This window comes from Microcaecilia unicolor, chromosome 7, assembly GCF_901765095.1.
Source record: "Microcaecilia unicolor chromosome 7, aMicUni1.1, whole genome shotgun sequence".
NCBI lineage: Eukaryota > Metazoa > Chordata > Amphibia > Gymnophiona > Siphonopidae > Microcaecilia > Microcaecilia unicolor.
In genome coordinates, this window is record NC_044037.1 from 244,462,552 (window position 1) to 244,487,653 (window position 25,102).

Consider the following 25,102-nt stretch of genomic DNA (forward strand, 5'->3'; position numbering starts at 1 on the left):
CAGGGCGGTGCCAGTGCAGATGAAGGTGAAGAGGGCTAGCGGCCCCCCTGGACCACCAGGGTCTTTATAGTGTTTGGGGGAGGGGCGGGCTTAGGATTGACAGGTCCAGGACAAAATCCCAGACCTGTCAAACCTCTTCTGCTGTTTAACAGGTCCGGTCTTTTTTTTTTTTTTTTACAGCCCGGACCTGTCAAACAACTTCTTTAGGAGGATTGTGCCTTGGGTGCATGCCCAGGCACAATCCTCCCACAGAAGTACCCCCATAATCAAAGCTAAAAGCACACTTAAATTTGCATGCTATTAGCTTTGATCACAGGGGCATTGTTTTCCCATGCTGTTCCGGTGCTAATTTTAGAGTGCTATTCTGAACAGTGCCGGGGCGGGGGGGGGGGGGGGGGGGGATTTGGTCATCTGCCCATCAGTCCCGAAAGGCCGCAAACAGTTCAGATTTTCAGGATAGCCCTAATTTTCACGAAAGAGGCATGCACATTTCCTCCACGGTGTGCAAGTCTCTCATGCATATTCACTAGGGTATCTGAGAAGCTGACCTGTTTGTGGCCCTCGCAGACTGAGCTCGAACACCTCTGCTTTAAAACTATGTCAGTAAAGATCCTACTCACGCAGGACCTATGCTGCTAAAAAAAAGTTCAGAAGAGTATAAAATATTAAAAAGGATACAGTTTGTGGAATACAGTCGTATTTAGGTTGGCGAAGATGATTTGCCAAGTCTAAGACATTTAAATACATCAGGAGTTTAGCAAAAATGAGTAGTTAGGTTCCTCAACATATCAACTTCTGGTTATACATGGCCCTGTGAGGAGATATACAGAACACTACCTCTCACCCTTAAGAATGGTCCTTCAGATACTTCAAACCACCTTAAAACCTCTAGTCCCATCCTGAGAGGAAGTGAGATGGGAAGGGTGGAGCCTAAAAGACAGGAAACAGGAACTATAAAAGGCAGAGCCAGAGTGAGTTAAGCAGGCCCAGGGCTGGAAGAAGGGATCCACAGCATATACCGTCACTATCTATGTACTGCTACTATGACCTGGCTAAGGTAAGCCAACCTTTTCATTTGGATACTTGTAAACTTAGTTCTGAGGCCTGGCTGGGCGAGAGAGACAGACAGTGAGAGAAAGACTTTACAAACTGTGTTTGGGGCATGGCAGTCACAGGCCATATCAAGACTTTCCTCTATGAACAAAAGAGACTTTTAGCTTTTTGTTCCTGACTCTGTGAAGTAACAGGCCTCGGGTTTAATAAACAGTTACCTTAGTGCTACAACCTTGGCCAGCTGTGCTATTTCGAGGCCTACCCTCAACCCTCAATCACAGTTATCACAGGCCCAAAATAGACTTAAAATTCCCAAAAGTTAAAGTATATCCTCTACCAAAAAAGAATGGCTGTTGTCCGCTACAAGACTGTTGACTGGTCACTTAATTTAAAACTATTGAACTGATAACAAAATGCTTATACTGCCTACAACAGCAATCATACAGGCATCATCATTTTTTTTTTTTTTTTAGCATCTCAATAATTATAAATTTCAATTTTTTATTCATTGTCCTTAAAGCAAGGGTTCTCAATCCAGTCAGATTTTCAGGATTTCCACAATGAATGTGCACAAGATAGATCTGTATACAGCAGAGGCAGTGCATGTGCATTTCTCATGCATATTCATTGCAGGTGTCCTGAAAATCTAACTGGCAAGGTCTGTCCCAAGGACTGGGTTGAGAACGCCTGTCTTAGAGTAATACTGACATTATCCATTATTGCAGTATTGCTCAGCTTGTCCACACCACTCTGAAACACAATGTTTTGGCTTTATTGAGGACAAAACTTTATCATAATTCATTGCAGTCCCAAGGTTATCTAAACTGAGAAAGCAGAACACTTCACATCCCATGCTATGAATTCCTTTCCATCTGGTGTAATGGAACTCCCAATATGACCACTCATACATAAGAAAACTCTGGTTTCAAACTGCACACAGTACAATGACACGATTTCCTATTCACTTTGTTAAAGCACAGAAATCAGGATATTCCAAAATAGATTCATTTGGCAACACTGAACAAGAGGCTGGGCCAGGCATAAATCAATTCAGACAATACTCAAGAATATATTTATTGACCATATTCTTTAGTGATACTTTCATACTTAAAATACCAAACATTTGACTACTTTATATATAAAGTACCAATGCATTCTGAAGTAAGGATTAACTGAGCAAATCAAATACTTGTCTTCTGCAGGGCCAGTATAGGAGATGTGGACGAAACCAAACGAGGAGCGTCTAATCCAATCGTAAAAGTCTTTAATAAATATTGTCTATCTACAAAGGTCTGTGGCACAGAAAGCAAAGGACTGCACATGGCTGTGTTTCAGCAATAATGTCTGCATCAGGACAAAAGTCTGCTCTTCTAGTGTACAGCTCCTGCCAGTTCAGAAGCATCCATGAGGCAGACTTTAACCATGTCTCAGTGTGGTCTATATGAGAGGGGGTGTATGTCCCATCATGGGGAGAGCTGAGTGGAGAGAAGCCCCAGGGGGCGATCAGACAGCTGAGCTTCAGACAAGCATATAGCCCCTTATGACTAGGGGGGGCCCAAGACCAGTGCCCTGCTGTCCATCACAAACAGTGGTGAATTCACTAAATAAGAATGCTTTCAGCAATTTGACACTTCAAGTAGTCAGTAACATATCTGAGTGACTTTGGTGGGGAATTCCATTTCCTAGCAGCTTGGTATGTGAAGCTTCAATCATGGACAGATCTGTAAAGAAGATTTTTACAGTACAGAAAATGAAGGAGAAGATCAAGAGACTACGTAATTCTAACAAGCATTATATACAGTGGCGCATTTTCAAAGCAATTAGAATTACAAAGTTTCATAGTAACCTATGGAACTTTGTAAGTCTAAAATGCTTTGAAAATTAGCCCCTTAGGTAAAAGACAACATAAAATTTGATAAACAAGTACACATAGTTTAAAGGTAACTCTTGCATGAATGCAGTTTGATTAAAAGAGGACCTGACTTGGTGAATTGAGGGGCTTTACATATTCTGAGCTGTTTGAAGTTCTTTGATAAGCGAGATTCTTAGGCCTCAGTAAACAGCATTACAGTAATTAAATTTGGATAGCACTAAACACCGAAAAGCAAGGCCTCATGGCCAGATGCACTAAGGTCCTCGGATGAGCCCTTCCCTTACCGATTCCATAGCGAATCAGTAGGGAACGGCCATGCATCAAGGAAATGGAATGCAAATGAGCTGCTCGTTGTGGCTCACTTGCATTCTCTATTCCTTCGGAAGCCAGTCGGCTGGTCGAGCATGCACAGAGCAGCCAAGCGTTATGCTGTCTGTTCTGCGCATGTCAAATACGTCCAAAAAGGACTTCCCTGATGACGTCCGCCTTTTCCGCTTTGCCTGTGACCGTCCCTGCGCCACCCAGGAAAGGAAGACGCCACGCAGCTCACCCCCTCCATGGCCTGCTGCAGAAAGGCTCCGATGTGGCTCGGCTTCCTCCCTTCCGTGATCCTAGCAGGAGAGCGCAGTTGAGGACGTCCATCGTCCACATCTTCGACACCCGTCCATCTTCTGCCCCTAGGTCTCTCTCAGCCAATCACAGCGCATTTTTTTGGAGTAGGTTTTTTTTTTTTTTTGTTACAGGTGAAGGACGTCCAAAAAGGACGTCTTTTTAGAGGTGGTATTTTTTTTTGAGTGAAGGACATCCCTGACTACTTTTTTTTTTCTTCCGATTCTTTCCTTTGCACCATCGAGAGGTATAGACCTCCCGTTAGGTTTTCCATGGTAAGGGGATCGGAAAACTGTAGTGCAGCTCATTATAATAGCCTTTGGATCATTTGCATTCTGTTTTCTTTAGCTACTACCGTGACAGGAATATGCCCTTTTGTGCATGTCCCTGGTTTGCTACTTGTGCACTAAACTGGCTAGAACCAGTTTAAAATTCACGTTGCTGGCTCGTTAAGTTTAGTGCATCTGGCCCTCAGTCTTTTCAATCACCACAGAGAATTAAAAGACACTAGATATCACCACAGAAACCTGAAGTTCAAAAGACTTGAAGGCTAAGGGGCCATTTCCGCTACCGGCTCCAAATCACGCTTCTTTGGCCCTCAGTGCCAGATCTCTGCACTACTCATCCTTTATGTTGTGTGTTCCTATCTGCCGTCATCCCATGCCAACTGCACCATGCAGACAACCAGACTATATTAGCAGCATAGCAAATACCAATAATAAGAAAAGATGATAAATATAATAAGCAATACACATACCACACATTTTCAACTTAAATAAATGATTATAAAAATGTACTGATCATCAATCCCACAGCTGAAAAAGGCTGGTTGGTAATTTTGATCCAATTATCAACACTATTAATTAATCATTTTATTTAATTTGAAATTGTACTGATCATACATCCCTAGAGCTGAAAAAGGCTGGTTAGTAATCTTGATCCAATTATCAACACTTATTAATGAACCAATCGTATCTCCATTTGTGCAGAAACAATCAAGGTTTATAACCTGTCAAATAAGATATATGGAAGTTCTAGGCCAGTACTATGCAGTGCCTCACAAAAATTCAGTTCAATTCATTCCCAGTTTGCATCATCTGCTCCCCAGGCTAGCAGGTGCCTTGCAACAGCACTAGCATTAACAGCCCCTGAAGGTAGGAAGTCTCAAACATCATGCAACCGTTTACACCCAAAGTCCAAATTTGGGGCTCATAATTGCAGACTTCTGCAAGGAGCCTTGGTGGAAGACCCCAGGCCAAGAACTGTCAGTGCAATGACTGGACGAAAGTAAGTTAAAAGTGGATATAAACAGAGAGAGTTTATATATATATATATATATATATATATATATATATATATATATATATATATATATATCTCACTAGTTGTGAATGGACCATGGCACCAGTTCCCTGATCTGGTTTTGACTGAGCCAGAAATCCAAATATGCAGGAGGAAACTACCTGCCTATCTCCCCTTCCCCCCCCACCCCCCCCCCCCCCAAAAAAAAACTATATATACACACAAACACCAAAAGGGAAGCTACACGAGTTGTAGAGAGCAGGACAAACTTTTAAGATCATACAGTTTAATTACGGACCGGGTCCTTTTACAAGGCGCGCTACAAAAATAGCCTGTGGTAGCCTAGGCGTGGGTTTTGCACGCACAAAATAATTTTTCAGCGCACCTGTAAAAAAAGGCCTTTTTTTTTTTTAAACAAAAAGGACGTGCGGCAAAATCAAAATTGCCGCGCATCCATTTTGGTCTGAGACCTTACCGCCAGCCATAGAACTAGTGGTAAAGAATTTGGGAGGTAATGACCTACGCATGTCAGATGCCACTTGGCGTGCATCTGCTACGCATGCCAGAAAACAAATATTTTGCTGACACACATCAAAATTGAAATTACCGCAAGGGCCACGCAGTAACCGGGCAGTAACTCCAATTTAGTGCACATTGGGCGTGTGTAGGCACCTACGCAGCTTACTAAAAGGGGCCCCAAGCATTTAATTTCTAGTTCAAACAGGACAGACTTTCATAGTAGACAACAGCAGTCTGTTAAGGTGTTTACGGTGCAGGTTACCCCCATCTATGCCTTCTTAAAATATGCAAAAATTAATTGCAGTGTTGCTTTGACCCAATACGCTCAACTGTTTTGTTTGCATTCTTCTGTCTTTTAAGAATCCTTGGAATATTCAGTTTTTGATTATACCATCCTTTCCATTAAAAAAGGTTTCCTGATGTTGCTGCTCAGTCTACTTCCTACACATTCATATCATGTCTCCTAGTTTTACATCTTCCTTTCTTTTGGAAAATGTTTGCTTCCTGTGCATTAAAACTTTTAAAGTGAGTGAGTGTTCTCATATCATCTCTCCTCTAAGATAGAGGAAATTTGCATACAATGGAGGTAGTACATGCAAATTTTTCTCATGTATATTCATTGTGGATATCCCCCTGAGGACAGGGTTGAGAGCCCTTGCTCTATGAAATACATATTTAGATCCCTAAATCCTTCTTGTATGTCCTATGGCACAGGCCCCATATAATTTTGGTTTCTTTCCTTTGGATCACCTCCAGCCTTTTGATATTCCCTTCCTGATATATGATTCAATTTAAGCTGATCTGAATTAATCAAATCAATTTACCTCAAGATTTAGGACGATTCTGCAGCGATACAAGCAAAATAATAAATGCCCATGATACTGTTATTTTTTACTAAAGGATAAATACAACCATACAAAGTTAACAATAGAGGATTTGGGGGGGGGGGGGGGGGGAGGGGGATGACGTAAATTCAGAGGAGACATCTAGATGTAAATGCAAGGAACAAAGGAAAGGGGAATGGAAAAATGAAACAAAGTGAGCAACAGAAGTTATTCTTGCAATATGGAAGAGTACAGTTTCTCATGCTGAACGTACCCGCCATTTGATCTTGAGATCTGCTGAAATTAGAGAATGGGAAAATCTATAACAAGCCATAGCAGACATTTGGGAATAATTTAATGGGGTTCCTGTACCTGAGACAGGCATGCAGTGCAACAAAGATATGCAAGGTCTGATTGCCAACATGAGAATCGCTCCTGCTTTGAACATGCTGAAGGGAGCATGTTGGACCATACAGGATCTTCAAGTTAATGGACATATGCTATTCTTTTTCTCAGTGCCTGCCTGCCTGCCTGCCTGTCTTCCTTGGCCACAAGATTTTGGGTGCACTGCTGAAATTACTACTTTACTGCCCATGTTTGAACAAAAACATAGTCTTTACTTTTAACCAGAGGTCAGGGCTTGACTGTGTGTGTACGTGCATATATGCCACCTACCAGGGCTGATCAGTCTACTATCTCCAGTGTCTATACATTGCTGTCACAAGCATGTTTATAGATCAGAAGTTCGAACTATTCATGGTAGAATCTTTGGAGCTAGATTCAAAATGGGGTTTTTTTCTTAATAACATTGAATTTTTTGACTCAAATCACATTATCAACAAAATTTAAAAGAGTCCAAAATCACTTTTTTGGGAAGCTTTTATAGTTATTTGGAACTCCGAGAGGAGTCGCAAGCCAACTTAAACATCCTGATAACTCAAAATGCTGTAGATGAGGATGGGCTGGTCAGCAATTGTTTAAGAGCAGCAGCAGAGGCTTTCTCAGAGAAAGGGGAAGTGGAATCCAAGCACTTGTTGTTTTCTACCTCTATGCTCCCCTCCACATAAAATGAGAGACACTGATGCATATTTTCAAAGCAGTTAGACTTACAAAGTTCCCTATGGAACTTTGTAGGTCTAAGCGCTATGAAAATGAGCCCCTACATAATTAACTTTGAAGTTTATAGCACAATGCCCTTTGGATACTGATGCTGGATTAGCAGAGGTTGCTTCATATCGTTAAATAAATAAATAAAATGTTGCCTTCCCTCACATAAAACAAACCATAGCTCCCACCTGAGTGCTACATTGAAAACTTCATGGAGAACAAATTTAACATTCAACAAAACCAGAAAATCCTAAGCAACATCTTTCTGCACAGGAAGGCTACAAACCACAGCTACTGGCCAAACAGTTCCATCTCACAACCCATGAACAAAATTCTGATACAATAACACTAAAAATAAAAACGAGTAGAAAATATGCAGCACAAGGGGGACGGAATCTGTCTACACCTCTTATAAAATCCAAAATTTCTTCACGTCAGTATTAGACACCTCAAAACACAACATGCTATCATCTGGATTTCCTCTTTTTCCAGCTTGTCTTAATACATCTCATCTATTTTTACCTTTTAACAAGAACTCACTCTTCATTTTCCTTTGTTTATTAACTGCTTGTTGTTAGATTCCAATGGATTGTGTCACGAAGCAATAAAGATGATCGGTTCCATATTTACTACAAAAAGCCCCCCCCCCCCAAAAAAAAAAAAACTTCGAAAAAAAATCCAAAACGTCATTCAACCCACAAAATTAAGGGGTGGGGCGAAACACAGAGAAAAACTGTACTTCAAAGGACAAAAACAATTAAAACAAAAGAGAATACTGCTTGGTGCAATATGATGATATCCTTATGAAACAGAGCAATCGCACATCCCCCCCCCCCCCCACCAAAAAAATCCTTTCCTAAGCCAGGCTCCAGCTTTTTTTTCCCAAGTGGGTCCCTGTGCGTGTCACTGAGGATTACAGACAGCTGTAAGACCCAGTATTACCCACACTCTGAAAAGTGGGCGTGGCTTTCTGAAACTTTACTTTTTCCTCATCATCAATAAAACCGATATACCGGTGATTTCTGCTAAAGAACACGACATCACACCGCCACCACAACTACTACACAGGTAAAGCCACAAGCAATTGCAATGGTGCGTCTTCCTCCGTCCACCAGCCTGAGATCAGAAACCGGGGACCAGTCCTGCAGCAGCGCCAGGGCCGGGCTGCCAACAAATTCCAAACCTCCACTTAATGTCTCATGTCCCCAGCCTGCCCCGGAATCACGTTGCTCCCCTGGCGATCACTCACCCTCCGGCCGGAAAATGGAAGGGCAGCGCCAGCGACAGCTCCCGGCGGGCCGTGCCTGGGGAGGCCAGTGATGGGCGCTGTCGCATTGCCAGGACATGTCCCGGCAGCTCCTCCTCCCCAATGTTCTTCGAGCCGTGGAGCAGAAACTTTTCCAAACTGTTTCCCAGCCAGTCAGTCCCTTCTCCCACCCCCCTCCCCCGTTAGTGTCGCTGCGTTGTGGTCCGGGGGGGGGGGGGCTAAGACTAAACCTACCTGCACGGGCCGCCGGCAACCTCTGCTGGGAAAGTTTCTTGCAACCTCTCGCCACATCCCCGTAGGTCCGAGCGACAGCGACTTTCCTCTGTCCCGGGGGACTTCACTGGATGCTGAGACGAAGCAGCCTTCCCATCCCCAACTTCCACAAGCTTCCTAAGGCACCGTACCCCAGCAATGGGAGAAACGAAACCAAGCCTGTGGCTCGGCTGAGTTGAGCCCGCACCTCTCCCCAGGCCCTGGCACAGAAAGGCTGGGGGCTGCTCCCTGCTGGGCTCAGTGTTAGCAAACAGAAAGTGAGATCCCGCCCCCTCCTCTCTCTCTCCTCTCCTGCAGCTTGTTGCTGAGCTGACTGGGAAAACTCCACCTGGAAACAGACAGGACACACACACATGCAAGCAATCAGCAACCAGAGCTGAAGTTTTTTGCAAGAGAGCTGGAGCCTTATTTCTGGGCAGCGCCACTGTCCTCCTGCGCTACAGTCTCTCCTCTTTGTTGTCCTTCGTTTCAGAGCTTACTGGCCTGGGGTGTAGCACGAGCTCTAGCTTTAACACGGACACAGACAGGGCTTGGAAATCACCCCTCTGTTCTTTCCAAAAAGCAATCCTTCAACTGACCTTCACAAGTTTCCACTTCCAAAAATGCTCACAAAGAAAAAAAAAAAAAGAGTAGAGGGTCTTAAGAATGAAAATAGACAATATCAGAGCAGTGGCGTAGCCAGACTGCCAATTTTGGGTGGGCCTGAACCCAAAGTGGGTGGGCACAAATTTTCTCTCTACCCCCCCACCCCCCAGCAAAATTTAGTCACACTCAGATGCATTTGTCACACAGGGTAAAGTGCTGCCTTTTCAGTGCATCAGATTTCAGACAATTATTTAATAGCCTAATCCTTTTCAGTGAGCTTTCAGAGGCCAAAACCTCCTGCCTCAGGTCAGTATATGCTGTTACCGGTATCCCTCCTGACCTAAGGAAGGAAGTATTGGTCTCTGAAACTTTATTAACACAATATTACTTTATCCTAATTAAAAATAAAATTATTCTCGTACCCTTTGTCTAGCCATTTACTTTTTCTAATTGTGTGGTCCCAGTAAAGATTCTGCCTTCCTTTGTCTTCTCTTAACTCTCTTGCCAGGGTTTCCTGTTCATTGTAATTTTTCTCTCCTTTTCTTTGTTTCTTCAATTTATTTTTCTGTCTCACTCTCTGGCCAGATGTAATGAATTCTTACTATCCATTTCTTTAATTTCCTCTTTTTACTTCATCTACCTATCCCTTTTCATCTTTTCCTCACTTTGTTCTCCCCATGCCCCTTCCTCTTCTTCTCCAGTCTTTCATTAACTCTATCCTCTCCCCTATCTCTCCCTATTCCTTTCAGTGTCTCTCCCTCTCTCTGAATCCAGCGTCTCCTCTTTCTCTCCCTAACCTTCCATCCAGCACCTTCCCTCTTTCTCTCCTACCGCTTCCATCCAGTGTCATCCCTCTTTCTCTCTCCATCCTTCCACCTATTACCAATCACATCCATCGTCTCCCTCTATCTCCCTTCCTTCTAGACAGTTATCTCTCTACCCTTTTCCATTCAGCATGTCCTCTCTCTCCCCCCATCCTACCAGTGGCTTTCCTCTTTCTCTTCCTACCCTTCCATCCAGCGTCTTCCCTCTTTCTGCCTCCCTTCTTCCAGCCTTTTCCCTCTTTCTCCCTCCTTTCATCCAGCATTTCTCCATTTGACCAGCTAAGGTATCCCCCAGTTTCTCTCCAGCAGCTTCTCTCTCTTTTTCCTGCCATTTTCCATGTCCCCTCACTTCTCTTCCCCATCTTTCTACTCATCTCTCTCTCTGTGTACCCTCTTCCATCTAGCATATTCCCTCTTTCTGCCCCTCCTTCTAGCATTTTTCCCTCTTTCACCCTCCTTTCATCCAGCATTTCTCCTCTTTGTTTCTCCATCTGACAGTCAGGGTATCCACCTTGTTCCCCTTCCTTCTCCCCCAGCAGCCTGTCTCTCCCTGCCTCTTTTCCATGTCCCCTCTTTCTCTCCCCATCTCTCTCTGGCTCTCCCCTGCTCTTTTCCATGTCCCCTTTTTCTCTGGCTCTCCCATGCTCTTTTCCATGTCCCTTCTACTCCCCATCTCCCACATGGCTCTGCCCTCTTTCTCTCCCCTGCTCTTTTCCATGTTCTCTCCCCATTTCTCTCTATGGCTCTCCCCTGCTGTTTTCCATGTCCCCTCTCTCCCAATCTCTCACTATCTCTCTCTGTACTCTCCAGCGTCCTCTTCTTTTTTTTTTTCTTCCCCTCTGCTCTCTCAGGACACCCTTCCCCTACCAGCCACGTTTCCTCTCTCACTCTGGCCCCTGAAGCAGAGAGCGCATCGTCAAACACAAGAAGAAAAAACAAGCGCGGGGCCGCCGCAGCAGCCTTCAGTCATGCGCTTTCGGCTCTCCCCATCCTCTGCTCCCGCTGACGTCAATTTCCCGTTCCGGGAGCAGAGGACAGGCAGAGCCGGACCAGCGCATGACCTGAAGGCTGCTGTGGGTGGCCCCGCGGCTTGTTTTTCTTTCTTATGCCGGCTGAATTGAAGTGGTTGGCTCGCCGAAGCGCCTGTTTTTGTTCCTGCTGCTGCTCAGGAGGAGAAGCGGAGGCGGCGCAGCAGTTGCAGCAGTGGAGTTCAGCGGGAGACCGGGGAGATGACCCGCCAAAGCGGGATGCGAAGGTGGGAGAAGATGTCGGATCATGGATGGGCGGGCCTGGAGGGAAAGTGGGTGGGCCTGGGCCCACCCAGGCCCACCCGTGGCTACGCCCCTGTATCAGAGCCTGATGGCCTAACCGTGGAGTTGGTGGGTTGCCGGTGCTTTTGACAAGTTCCTGACATGCATGGGAACTGATATGGAGGACAGTGGGTTAGGGGATCATTCTGTAAGGTCCTGTAAAGCGATTTTCACCCACAAAATCCATGATCTTGCAAAGATTAAAATAATTTTAAACTGGTTTGCTCCTTAATTTAAAGTCTTCTAGAGCCATATTTTTTATTCTTTCCAACCCAGTGGACTGTTGGAAAGAAATGAAGACGTAAGCAGGTATACAAACATGCCATACTGTGGCAGATCAAAGGGCTGTCAAGCCTATCATTGACCAATCTAGATCACAAATACATGTCAAGATACCAAAAGTAGATAAATTCCATGGTGCTATCCCCAGATTTGCCTGGTGGATTCTGAGGGGGAGATGCACAGAACTCTGGCGCTATTCTCTACAGCGCAGGAAAAAAACAAGTGGAGCACGGGGGGGGGGGGGGGGGGTTGGTTGTAATTTTTTTTTTAAGCGACCAATGCTCAACACTATATGCACATTATATGCATCTGGCTCCACTACTGCCAAGGGTCATTGGGCAGGTCTGGCCGCAGGAGAAGGAAGTGCTGCAGAAGAGACCGCTGGCGGCGACTTAAAAGTTTGAACAAAAAAGCTATACACGCAGCTTGTATGTGTGTATGAAAGACATCTGCAGCATGCGCAGAGCAGCCACGCTTAGCAACTGGCTGTACTGTGCATGCTCGGGTGACCAATTGCCTTTGCCCCTGCCCGAGCAGCTCACTTGCATCCCATTTGTTTTGAGCATCCTTTGCTAGTTTCAACTCTGTCATTTTTACCGAATTGGAAATAGTAATCGGTGCTTTAATGGGATGTTAATGCATCTGTTTGTCAGTGGCCAGACCCAGGGTACATCATAGGAGGCAGCACTATTTTGAACAGGTCTGTCATCCATTGGTTTCAGGGTTTTGCCACTTACACTTCCATAAAGTCACAGTCCAGTCTTGCTTCTGAACCATAAATTCAAAGTCTTCAAATAATCAATTGACAAAGATGCAGAGTATAAAATAGTAAAAGTAACAGCCCTAATAATTACATTGTTTTGGGTGTTCCAAGATGGCGGCGGCTGCATTGGGGAGAATTAAAACTTCCTTCGGTGGAGACTGGCTTCAGCCTTGTGACACCATGCCATCTTCTGTTATCAAACCTCCTTTGTTCGCCCATCCCTCTCCCTGTTCAGCCTTCCTTTAACTCCAGCCTGACCCCTCTACTGTGCAGGGTCCATCTACCATATAAGGGGGAAGAGGCTTGGGGATCCCTACCAGCTACAGCAAGAATGCCACAATTTTGGGTGGTCCTCACTCTAAATTGGGTGGGCTCTGGCCCACCCATGGCTACACCACTGGTTATTTTTCCCCCCAGACCGACAGTTGGACAGACATTCTTGATCTCTTACGAACTGGAAAGAATAAAAAGTGTTGAAAGACTGGGTAAAAGATATAGATGGAGCTAGGTGTTGGCCATATATATCTTTGATAGTTAAAAGCCATCTATTCAAAGTGGACAAGAATCAGAGAGGAAGAGAATTGGGCCAACTGGATGGGCCCTTACCTGTTCTTATCTAGTATATTAACAAATATCTCCACAAACAAATTATTGCTTATGAAAGTAAAAATGAATGGTCGATCATGGAATATTATTACATATACTAGAATTCTTCGGAATCGGAGGTAAAGTTCTTAGCTGGTTCAAAGGATTCCTGACCGCAAGATCATACCAAGTAGCAACGAACGCAGATCAGCCCCATGGACACCTGAATGTGGAGTCCCCCAAGGATCCCCCCTCTCGCCAACCCTCTTCAACCTGATGATGATACCCTTAGCTAAATTACTAGCTACCCAAAACCTTAACCCCTACATATATGCAGATGATGTCATGATTTATATCCTGTTTAAACATGACCTAAATGAAATCACCAACAAGATCAACTTAAGCCTCCAAATCATGCACTCCTGGGCGGATGCATTCCAGTTGAAACTTAATGCAGAGAAAACACAATGTCTTGTACTCACCTCACAGTATAATACAGACAACTTCACCACTATAACCACACCAAACTTTTCTCTTCCCGTCTCAAACAATCTGAAAATTCTTGGAGTTACCGTTGATCGAAACCTCACGCTCGCAACCCACGTGAAGAACACTACGAAAAAAAATGTTCCACTCCATGTGGAAACTCAAAAGAGTAAAACCCTTCTTCCCTAGATCCATCTTCCGGATCCTGGTACAGTCAATGGTATTAAGTCACCTGGATTACTGCAACACACTCTGCGCTGGCTGCAAAGAACAAACCATTAAACTCCAAACAGCCCAGAACACTGGCGCCAGACTCATATTTGGAAAACCAAAATTTGAAAGTGCAAAACCCCTAAGAGAGAAACCTCACTGGCTCCCACTTAAGGAACGTACTACGTTCAAGATCTGCACGATCGTACACAAAATCATCCACGGAAACACCCCGACCTATATGCTAAACCTAATAGACCTGCCTCCCAGAAATGCCAAAAGATCATCTCGAAAATTTCTGAATCTATACTTCCCCAGCTGCAAAGGACTAAAATACAAGCTTATACATGCGCCTTCCTACTCGTACATGAGTACGCAGTTATGGAACGCACTACCAGCTGACTTGAAAACAATCGATTAAACTACCTACCTTTTGTAAATCCCTGAAGACATATCTCTTCAACAAAGCCTACAAATAGGACCCTTAGCTTAGCTTTACCACCACACCAATCCTCACCAGACTGAAAGTCATCTTTCAATATCTATTTTCTTAGAACTTTATTCCCATTCTCATTCTCTTTACATAACCAATTGTATCTGACTCCCTGGAATGGCAATGCCATAACAGATCTATGTAAGCCACATTGAGCCTGCAAATAGGTGGGAAAATGTGGGATACCAATGCAATAAATAAATAAAAACCTGTGGATGAGATAACTGTGACTGAAGCCAAAAAGTTCAATATGTCAATATTTGGGGTTCCTTTTACAAACCTGCGCTTCTGATTGGCGTGCTGAATGCAAAGAATCCCATTCTATTCCCATGGGCTTCTTCTTATTCATCGCACCGCTAATCGGTCACGCCACTTTGTAAAAGGAGCCCTTGATGTTTTTGTTCTGTTAGAATGACAGTTTTAACCCGTATTTCAGTTGTCAAATGTATAAATCACCTTAGATCTAAGTTAGGTTTCTATAAGATCTTCAAAGTGTGCTTGATGAAATGCCAATGGCCAGAGACTGGGAATCAGAATTCATGAATTTTAATTTCACTCTTTTCCAATGATTCTCCATAACCTTGGGCAAGTAAATTTATCTCCTTCTGTTTAATCATTCTATTTATCCCTCCCCCTCCTACTTTGTAGGTTGTCATTATACAGTGTCCTAGAACTGAAACCACCATCCTCATAATGGGTACATCGCTGTACCTGAAGTGGTATAAGACTGGAAAGAAATATGAAGTCTTACTTGGAAATAAGGTACAGTAACAAATTTATAGTACATATAATTATATGTAGAGTTCACAGTATTTTAGTGGCAGCTCGTTTTAACCAGTGGGCTGGAAGCCAAGGTAATTGTTTAGTATGAAAACAACCTGTTATGGCAGATTAATAAATGCTTCAGTTTGTTCTAACAAAGGTTTATTAAGAAGGACTAGTATAATTATTGGCAAGATTATGAAAGATCATTTAGTACCTGTGAAAAAAAAAAATCAGACCAAACAGAAGTGGAGCATGTTGCAAAGGTGTGTAGCATTCAGTTAGAATTTCAAGTTACAATAGCTTCTAGTACAGAAGTACAGGATTATTCACTAATACATTACACACCTTTTATTGAGAATTTCCAGATTACAGTGAATTTTCCATTGTTTTACAAAAGAGCAAATCTCGTATTACCTTAAACTGCTGTATGATGCAAAATTGCAGAATGGCATCAGTGACGTTAATAGATAACATCAGCTTATTCAAATCTTTACATCTCTTTGTACATGGAAAATGGCAACAAGAGGGACACAAAGCTTCCACAGTAAATCAAAAGAAAGCAAAGAGTGGAAGAATAATGTTCCAAGGTAATCGGACAAAAAAAAGAAGTCCAAGCTTCTAAAAACTCTTATTCTTCAACAAGTCACCAAATGTGTGTACAGTCTTGACCTGCCCCAAGGCTTTATGCTGAAACACGGCCCATGTAGGGTCAGGTTTGTTTACGCCTTTGGTGGGTCAAGATTCTTCACACATTTGGTGACCTGTTAAAGAATAAAGAGTTTTTACAAGCTTGGACTTTTTTTTTTTTTTTGTCTGTAAATTGAAAAATTAACATAATACACAATTCACAGAAAAGGTGTCGGATACAAGGAAGGACCACCCAGTGGAAGTAAAGGAAACCAATACAAGAAAAAAAATTCCCCTTGGCCTCTGATTGGATCTGGTAGCATTAATAGCTCCAGATTGGTCAAGAAGATCAGCGTACAGAAATCTGATCAGACTCAAGGTAGGTCCTCTCCCTTGGCTCTGAGGTTTCAAGAATAGTCATCATGCAGGATGTGGATCACTTTTGTCTTACAGCTTCTTGAAAGGACACTCTTGATAGAGGATATTCAGAGACTGCGGTGGATACTCTGTTGCATTCTAGGAAGTCATCTACTTATTTGGCATATGTCAGAGTTTGGAGGTGTTTTTTGAGAACTGGTGTCATCATGGAAGATTCTTCGGTCCCAGAGATTTTGGACTTTTTGCAGGATGGGTTAGAAAAGAGTTTAGCCCTTGCTTTATTGAAGGTGCAGTTGCCCCCCCCCCCCTCTGTCCTGTTTCAGAGGACTTGTGAAAGGAAGGCCCTTGGTTTGAACCTAGATGTCGTTCCTTTCCTTAGAGCAGTTAAGCTCATTAATCCACTTCATCGGGTGATTGTCCCTCCTTGGGATATGGTGCTTTCTGCCTTAGTTCAGGCTCTTTTTGAACCTCTTGGTCTACTACCATGAAGGATATTTTTCTTAAGGCAATGTTTCTGTTGGCTATCTGTTCAGCATACAAAAAAAGGCACCCTCAGGCCAGTTTCTTCCTTTTCTTCTGAAAATGGTTTCTTCTTTTCATCTCAACCAGTCTACCTCGCTACCAGATTTTCAGGACAGTAAATATGACAGATGTTTAGAAAATGTTGCTATCTGGTTTCATGAACATCATCTTGTCCTGGATCATTGGTCTTACCCCCACCAGCACCATTCCATACCCCGGTTCTCTCTGGGTTGCCAGTTCCTACCTGGGAGTACTTTTGGATTCTCAATTCACCTTCTCTTGTCAGGTCTGTTCCATTCTGAAATTGGGCATCTTAGCCCTCCTTCAAATAAGATTCATATGTAGTTACTTGGATAATGATGCATTGCACACACTTTTCCGTGCATTTGTTGGATCTTGTTTTGATTATTGTAATGTTATCTATGCTGGTATTTCTAAAACTGAACTGGGAGATTATAACCTAAATGCAACTGTTCTTATTTTGTGTTGCTAAACAAATTCACCCACATCACTCCGCTATTCTTAAAATTGCATTGGTTGCCCACAAGATAATACACGGAGAATCTCTGAACTATATGATAAATCAGGTCGACCTTCCAGCAAGAAACATGTCGTCTGTATCCTCACGAAAGTACCTCAACCTGCACTACCCCAGCTGTAAAGGTCTCAAGTACAAAACTTATTATGGATCCAATTTCTCCTTCCTGGGCAGCCGTCTATGGAACGCTCTCCCTAGACCTATCTGAGCAATCCATGACCACCTACCATTCAGAAAAGCACTAAAAACCCATCTATTCAAACAAGCCTACCCAAAAGACCCAGATTAATCTCATGAACCCATCTACCTACATATACTGAAGAGAAAATGACATTGACCCAGAATCTATCTCCCACCTTACCCTCCTCTCTCTATCATCTGTCTCTACCTACCTACCCATCCATCCTTCTATTATGTTATACTTAATTTCCTACTTTACATAACAAAATTCTGTGTTACCTATTACTATGTAAGCCACATTGAGCCTGCTTTTAGTGGGAAAGTGCGGGATACAAATATAATAAATAAATAAATAAATCTTAGACTTAGCCCATAAGGCTGTTTATAATCACATCCCCAGTTATTTGGCCTTTCTCACTATTCTCTATGTTCCTGCTTGTTATCTTCACTTCCTGGTCCTTCCCAGTCAAGTTGGGAATCTACCAGAAAGAGTGCCTTTTTTTCTTAGCTCCTTCTCTTTGGAATGCCCTGCCACTCTCCTTACACTCAGAATCTTCCTATAAAACTTTTAAAGCAGCCCTGAAGACCCATAATTTTGGTATTGCTTTTGGAGAATCATCAGAGGCCTAAATTGGATAATTGAACCTGCTTTATAAAACCTTGGCTAAGAGGAAATCTGTAATTTTTGCTTTGGTGTTTTTAATGTATCTCTTGTTTGTTTGTTTGTTTGTTTGTTTGTTGCTTGCTTGCTTTCTTATAGTTGTCATGGAGTTCTTTTCTTGTTGTATTTTATACTTGTAAACTGCCTTGACTTCCATTGCATATAAGGCACACTTAGCAAACCTAAAAAAATTATAAATGACAGGGAGTCAGGTCAGCTTCACTGTTTGGATATTGCTCATGTACTATGGATATACCTTGATCGCTCTCAAGAGATCGTAAATTCAGAGCATTTGTTTTCTTTGGGGAATCTCATAAAAGTGAAGCTGCCTCTAAAGTGACCATAGCTTGATAAGTTAAAGAGACGATTATGTTTGTGTACATTTTGAAAGGTTGTCCGGTTCCAGAGGTCTTGAAAGCTCACCCTATGAAAAGTCAGTCTTTGTCTTAGGCAGACCATTATCTGATTCCATCGAGATTTGTACAGTGGAGACTTAGGCAACATTCCATTCCTTCACAAAACATTGCCATCTGTTTGTGCAAGCCAGAGATGATGCATCCTTGGAAGGAAGAGTTTTGGTGTATTTGCTGTCATTGTCTCACCCTACTTAATTACTGCCTTGATACATCTCAAGCGTCTGGACTGGTCTGGTGGGATAAGGAAGGTAAGTCTTACCTAATAATTTTGTTTCCTTCAGTCCCTCCAGAGCAGTCTAGAACTAAGCCTAGTTGTGCGTGTGTGTTTATATATATATATATATATATATATATATATATATATATATATATATACACACTATCTTTATTTTTGTATCAAAGAAAGCTAGAAGAGTCTTGGTTAGGATATAAGAATTCTAGTAGGCTCTGTTTCAGCTGTCTAGCATGTTAGAAGCTAATAATAAGAAGATACGGATGAAATGTTGTAATTGAGAAATTCTAAAAAAACGTTAATTATTTGTTGAACAGTTCTTAGTTCTTTTTAGAGTGCCTTTGTGATAGATACTTTCTACTTTTTTTAATGAGATTTAAAGGCTATTCAAGAGCCTGTACAGAGTTCCTGACGACATCATAGCTATCTAGTTTTACGCTTACACGGCTTAGTAAAAGGGCCCTTAGTGTTTTGTGTGAGAGAGCCTGCGTAAATAAGAGCAATGCTGCAGCTGAAGAGCATCTAGAAGAACAAAAGACTCCCTTATTGTCAGAACAGGGGATTTACATAAATAAGTTTAGAAAGGATTTATAGTACAGGAAATATTTATTTCTGTTGAGTTTTATTTAGGACCTCTTTTACCAATCCGCTTTAGCGATTCCCGGTGTTATCATTTTAATACTCACACACAGGGAGGCAGGTTCTCTCCATTTATTTTCAAAGTTAGAAACTAACAGGGAGAAGAATAAGAAGACCAAGACAGATGAAGCAATGAAAGAAGAGAGCTTGAAGACAGATAAGTAGCAAAAGAAGAAAATAAAATTTGGGACTGAGACGTCTAAAAATAAAACACATATACACAGTACTTACCTGCAGGTTTTAAACCAATTCTGAGAAACTTTAAAGAAAAAAAACCCACATTACACCGAGTCAAATTATGTCTTAGGGGGTCTTTTTATCGTATGGTCATCTACACGGTTAGCATAAAAATGGTAGCACACCTTTGTAAAAGTAGCCCTTAAAGAAAAGTTGTGATAACAAAAAATTAAGAATACTTATCTGATTACATTTTTGTCACACAGTGAAAGTTCAAATTGAGATTTTGAAAGTCTATATACTCTGTTAAAGAAATGTTTGGCATAGGCTGTAGTGATTTTTAATGTAAGATTTTAATTAATAGTCTATACATTTAACTGCTTTACATTTTTTAATTCTATTTAAATACTACTTATTTAATAAATTGGCATATTCTGCACTTCAACAGATGTTTTACTAAAATCTCGAACACTTCAACTAAGACTTTGTAACAACAGAACTGATTCTCTTATACACCTTTGACATATATTTAGATTATTTTCCTCTGGATAGGAGAAAGCCCATCCAAATGTGGTTAGTTTGTTCTAGGAACTCTTCTCCTCCGTGAAAAGCTGGGTCTGAGGTTTTATTTGGCCATAATTTAGGCACTCTAACGTTTTTAGCGCTAATGCTAGACACCCATATATTCCCACCCATATAAATATATTTTTATAGTGCCTGATATGACGGCACCCTGGGGGGTGAGAACTACCGCTGGGCTGCTACAGTCAACCAGCGGTACTTCCTTTTTAGTGAGCGGTAAAGCCTGCATTGGGCTTACCGCCACTTTGTAAAAGGGGCCCTGTTAGCATAGACCTAGGCAAAGCCACTGCAAATCCCTGAAGGTAAGAAGCATTGGATCTTGCTACATTTTGGGATCTTACCAGGTACTTGTGACCTGGATTGGTCAATCTTAGGAACAGGATGCTGGGCTCGATGGCCCTTTGGTCTGATCACCATTTCTTATGTTGTTATGGACACACCAGGGCTAGAGGTCTGAGGGTAGTTCAGTTTTTATGCCTGTCAATCTTTTCCTTATCTGTTGAAATAGTTAACTGGAGTGATAATTGAGCTGGTGATTTTGTTTTATTTAGATATATTACATGTGCAATGGTCTAACAGTCTTCTGAGCAAGGAACTTCATGGATCTCTAGAAACTGAGTTGAGATCATCAACATACATTGACTACTGAATAGCTAAGAGTTAAGAGAGGAACCATAAGAATTGCCCATGATGCAGCAAAGTGATTTTGTGAAATGAAGGCTTCGAACAGAAGTGAAAGAGTAAGAACATTGTATTGAAAAGATAAGAGTTTGAAATTTTAGATGGAAATTGTAATATGTGATTATAAGAATGTTTGTCTAGATGTGAATTCAAGTTGACATTTTGACAAAGTATGTCGAGAATATTTCAGGACCAATGAATAAAATAATTATTAACCCTCTGAGCTGCATTACTCTATAAGGGTGTGATGATCTGAGGACCTTTTCTCTTCTGGTTGGATACTTTTGAAGATAAATATTGTTGATATTACCGTTAATTTTTGGCTAATATTGTTATGAATGCTCCAAGGGCAGAATAAGTAAAATATTTTTTGTTGATTGGATGATAATATTGAAACTGGGGGGGGGGGGGGGTAGTTCCTGATCTTTTTGGAGTTCTTTACTATGTGCTATAGTGGATCACATTTCAAACACACTTACTATAAAGGATAACCTGACTTTTCTGTGGCAGTCTAGGAGATCGTTTGTCAGAATGTAGAAAAACTGCAGACCATGCTTCGGATGTGGTTGTCAAGTCTGCTGGCTTTATTTACAAGAAAAACTTGTGTACAGGCTGCATTCCACAGGAAGGAGTCAGTGAATACCATTCTTGACATCTGTGCAGCACAGTGGAACTAAATTCCTAAACTCCAATAGGCCATTCCTTGGTATAGACTATGCCAGTCTATCCATACTCCCAAAAATATCCTGGAAACTCCAAAATTATGCTGAGCATCTGTTGACATGAGCTGAGATTTCCTTTTTAGGGCCTGATGTAGCAAGCTCTACAGTAGTCGCTTAGTTTTCAGCAGGATATACATTTTATAAATAATAAATAAAATAAACATTAGAATGGTGTGCTAAACTTCAGTGCAGTAAGTTCTAATGCACATGCTAATAAATGTTTCCACTCCCAATGTAGTAAACTAATGGCATGCAATTGCTGTGGCATTAAAAAGTAATCAATTACAGAAAAACCTCGCACACTGCCTCAGTAACCTGCAGCAGTTTGCTGCATTTGTAGTAAAATAATAAAATGCCTCCCTTTCTGTCAGTATGGCAGTAGAGATTGGCTCACACAGTGATAGGTAGAGAGACATGTAATGAAAAGAAAAAGGCTACACTGACTCCCCAAACCTTGGCCCCTACCCCCCACCTGCAAAAATTGCATGCTGGCCCATTAGGACCTGGAACTCCATTGCCCCCAGACTCTCCTGACCCCTCCAGAGTTCTTTGGCCCAGGGCACCCATAGCCCATGCACTCTGAGCAAGAGAACCTCCAGCCAGGTTACCCTGGCACAGGTAGACCCTTGATAAGAGAGCTTCCATGCTGCTGGACCCCTCTAGACCAATAACACTTATCTGGTCTTCTCTCACAGCTACCATCATGTAAAATGGTGGCACCTGAGTTCTAGTACATACCACTAGGGGACAATCTGTCAAATAAGAGAATGCTTAATAGGCAGTAGGCAAATAGGCAATACCTTATTTTGCATTCTACCTGTAGTGGACAAGCACCACCATTTTACAATGATCTCAACCCCCAACTACCATCCTCAACTACTTCATGACTCCAGTGACTGCCACCCCCCCCAAAAAAAAAAAACTACCCCATCATAATTAACCCATTGCCCCAACTACCCACACTCCTCTAAAGTAGCCCCCAAACTACCCCATCACTCCAACTACTCCCTCACAACTATCCCACAACGTCCCCTACTGCAACTATCCCACTTCTAAAACTAAGACTCACAGCTACCCCATCACCCCTAGCTATCCCCCTCAACTATCCCATACCTAAAATTACCCCTACAACTACCCCAATCCCAAAACTAAGCTCCCACACTACTCCATCACCCCAATGACTGCTACCTTCCAGTTTTATTCACATTTCCTATCGTACGTTACAGACAAGCCACCTAGGCAGCTTACAAACTAGTATCCATTAAAAGGAGAAAGAAGAATAGAAACAGACAGCATGACAGGAAAGATAGAAAAAGGGGAGCAGAACTCAATTATAGGAAAGAGGGGAGGGGGAAGAACAATAGGTAGGTAAGCTCAATATCTTCACGAGGGAGCCCCCCAGGTGGTCCTCTAATATGCGAGAGAAAGTTAACAATAAGCATCATTTATTTATTTGTTACATTTGTATCCCACATTTTCCCACCTATTTGCAGGCTCAATGTGACGTACATAGTACCGTAAAGGGGACAAGTACAAAAGATGTTATGGTGGAATAAGGAAGATAAGATTCAGGCACGTGGGGTTAAAGGTAAGGAGGATTTGATAATGTCCAATATGATCTTTGGTAGTGAAGTGTTGCAGAGTTGAGGCATTTAAGTTGGGTCAGTCGGGTATGCCTTTCCGAATAGATGAATCTTTAATGATTTTCTGAATTTTAGGTGATCGTAGATTGTTTTCACAGCTTGTGGCAGTGCATTCCACAGTCGTGTGCTTATGTAAGAGAAGTTGAACGCATAGGTTATCTTGTATTTAAGTCCTTTGCAATTTGGCTAGTGGCGATTCAGGTAAGTCCATGATGAACTTATTAATTAATTTATTAAGATTTATTTACTGCCTTTTTGAAGGAATTCACTCAAGGCGGTGTACAGTAAGAATAGATCAAACATGAGCAATAGGCAATTACAGCAGTAAAAATAATTGAACTAACAATACAAAGTATGGCATGGTGTACAACCCGCAATGCCAACACAATACGCACTAGAACACTATAATTGGCAGTGAAGGGCAAGGCAAAGTTGCAACACATAGATGGGCAAGAAAGCAGGAAGAATAAGAAAGCAAGGTGAATGACTCAAAGAAAGGTGCACACGAGGTCAGAGAGATGGTCAAACACCATCCCAGCTAGGGTAGGAGTGGATAAGCGTCCCACTGCAGTATGTGCAGCCCGAGTCAATCCTTGTATGTGTGAGTGAGACTAACAAGTTAGTTACTTCTTCCATTAAAGGCCTGGTTGAAGAGCCAAGCTTTCACCTGCTTCCTGAAGTAGGGATAGTCTTGTGTTAAGCGGAGCCTTTCAGGCAATGCATTCCAGAGTGTGGGGGCTACTCCAGAGAAGGCTCACTTGCAGGTATTGCATTGTGTAATGTCTTTTGGAGAGGGTGTAGTTAGTGAAAGTCCTTGGGAGGACCTTAGTGTCCTTGGCGGTGTGTGGAGGATCATCCTATTCTTAAAAGGAAGGTCTTGAGAGCAACTTGGAATTGAGGAAGGATATCTGCAACCTCAGTGAAATGGGTAGGGAATTCTATAAATGAAGACATTGCAAGAAAATATGGATGCCCTAGTGTGTTCATGAGTAACTTCTTTACAGCTAGAAATAGTCAACTTGTTTTTACCAAGCGATCTGGAGTGGAGGAGTAGCCTAGTGGTTAGTGCAGCAGACTTTGATCCAGGGGAACTGGGTTCAATTCCCACCACAGTTCCTTGAGACTCTGGGCCAGTCACTTAACCTTCCATTGCCCCAGGGACAAAATAAGTATTTGAATATAATATGTAAACCATTTTGATTGTAACCACAGAAAATCGCATCCCCTCCCCCTTTCAGGAAGGTGTGTTTTGTATTAGATGACAGAAGAAGTAGGTGGGTTCTCTGGAGGAGAGGGGCTTTAAAAACTAGAATAAGCAGTTTGTACAAAATTCTGTGAGAAATTGGAAGCCAATGAGCAGATTTCAGCAGGGGTGTGATATGATCTAATTGACTGGCATTATTAATAACCCCAAGCATAGTATTCTGCACCAACTGAAGGTGATGAATGTCTTTAGCCTGGATCCTTTGTATAGGGAATTGCACTAATCTATTTGTGCAATTACTAAAGAAAGGACTAAGATGTTTAAGGCCAATGGCTGCAGAAGTGGCTGTGTCCATCAAATAAAATGCAGTCTATAAAAAGCATGTCAGACTACTTGAGCGATTTGTGGTTGGAAAGAGAGGTTGGTGTCCAGGAGGATACCAAGAATGCATGTGGTATCAATTTGTGGGACAGTGCGATTACAAAGGCGGATGGGCTGATAAAATTGTTTGGAGGGATGGTTAGTAAATAACAAGACTTTGGATTTGCCTGGAATATGGACTATATTTATTTATTTATTGCATTTGTATCCCACATTTTCCCACCTATTTGCAGGCTCAATGTGGCTTACAGAGTTTTGTTATGACATTGTCATTCCAGGATATCAGATACAATTAGTAATGCACAGAGATTAAGTATGGGGAGAGAAAAAGGAGAGTGTTAGGCGGGTAAGTATAGAAGGTGGCCTTTCGTTTTGTCGTGGTAGTTTAG

The 25,102-nt window shown here is 42.2% G+C and overlaps 1 protein-coding gene and 1 long non-coding RNA gene across 3 annotated transcripts in view; one reads left to right on the forward strand and one right to left on the reverse strand.

Moving 5' to 3' along the window:
• Nucleotides 1-7,863, reverse strand: part of TANC1 (tetratricopeptide repeat, ankyrin repeat and coiled-coil containing 1) — a 296,811-nt gene extending 288,948 nt beyond the window's left edge. The window contains 1 exon segment of the mRNA XM_030209133.1: nucleotides 7,810-7,863. The gene's annotated coding sequence lies outside the window, so the exon portion shown is untranslated.
• LOC115473924 lies at nucleotides 992-20,945 on the forward strand. 2 transcript variants are annotated; one of them, XR_003942778.1, is made up of 3 exons: nucleotides 992-1,057; nucleotides 15,014-15,127; nucleotides 20,634-20,945. It is a non-coding gene; the product is annotated as an uncharacterized LOC115473924 (long non-coding RNA). The 2 variants fall into 2 exon arrangements; XR_003942777.1 differs by lacking the exon at nucleotides 992-1,057 and adding an exon at nucleotides 8,234-8,355.
• The last annotated feature ends 4,157 nt before the right edge of the window (nucleotides 20,946-25,102 follow it).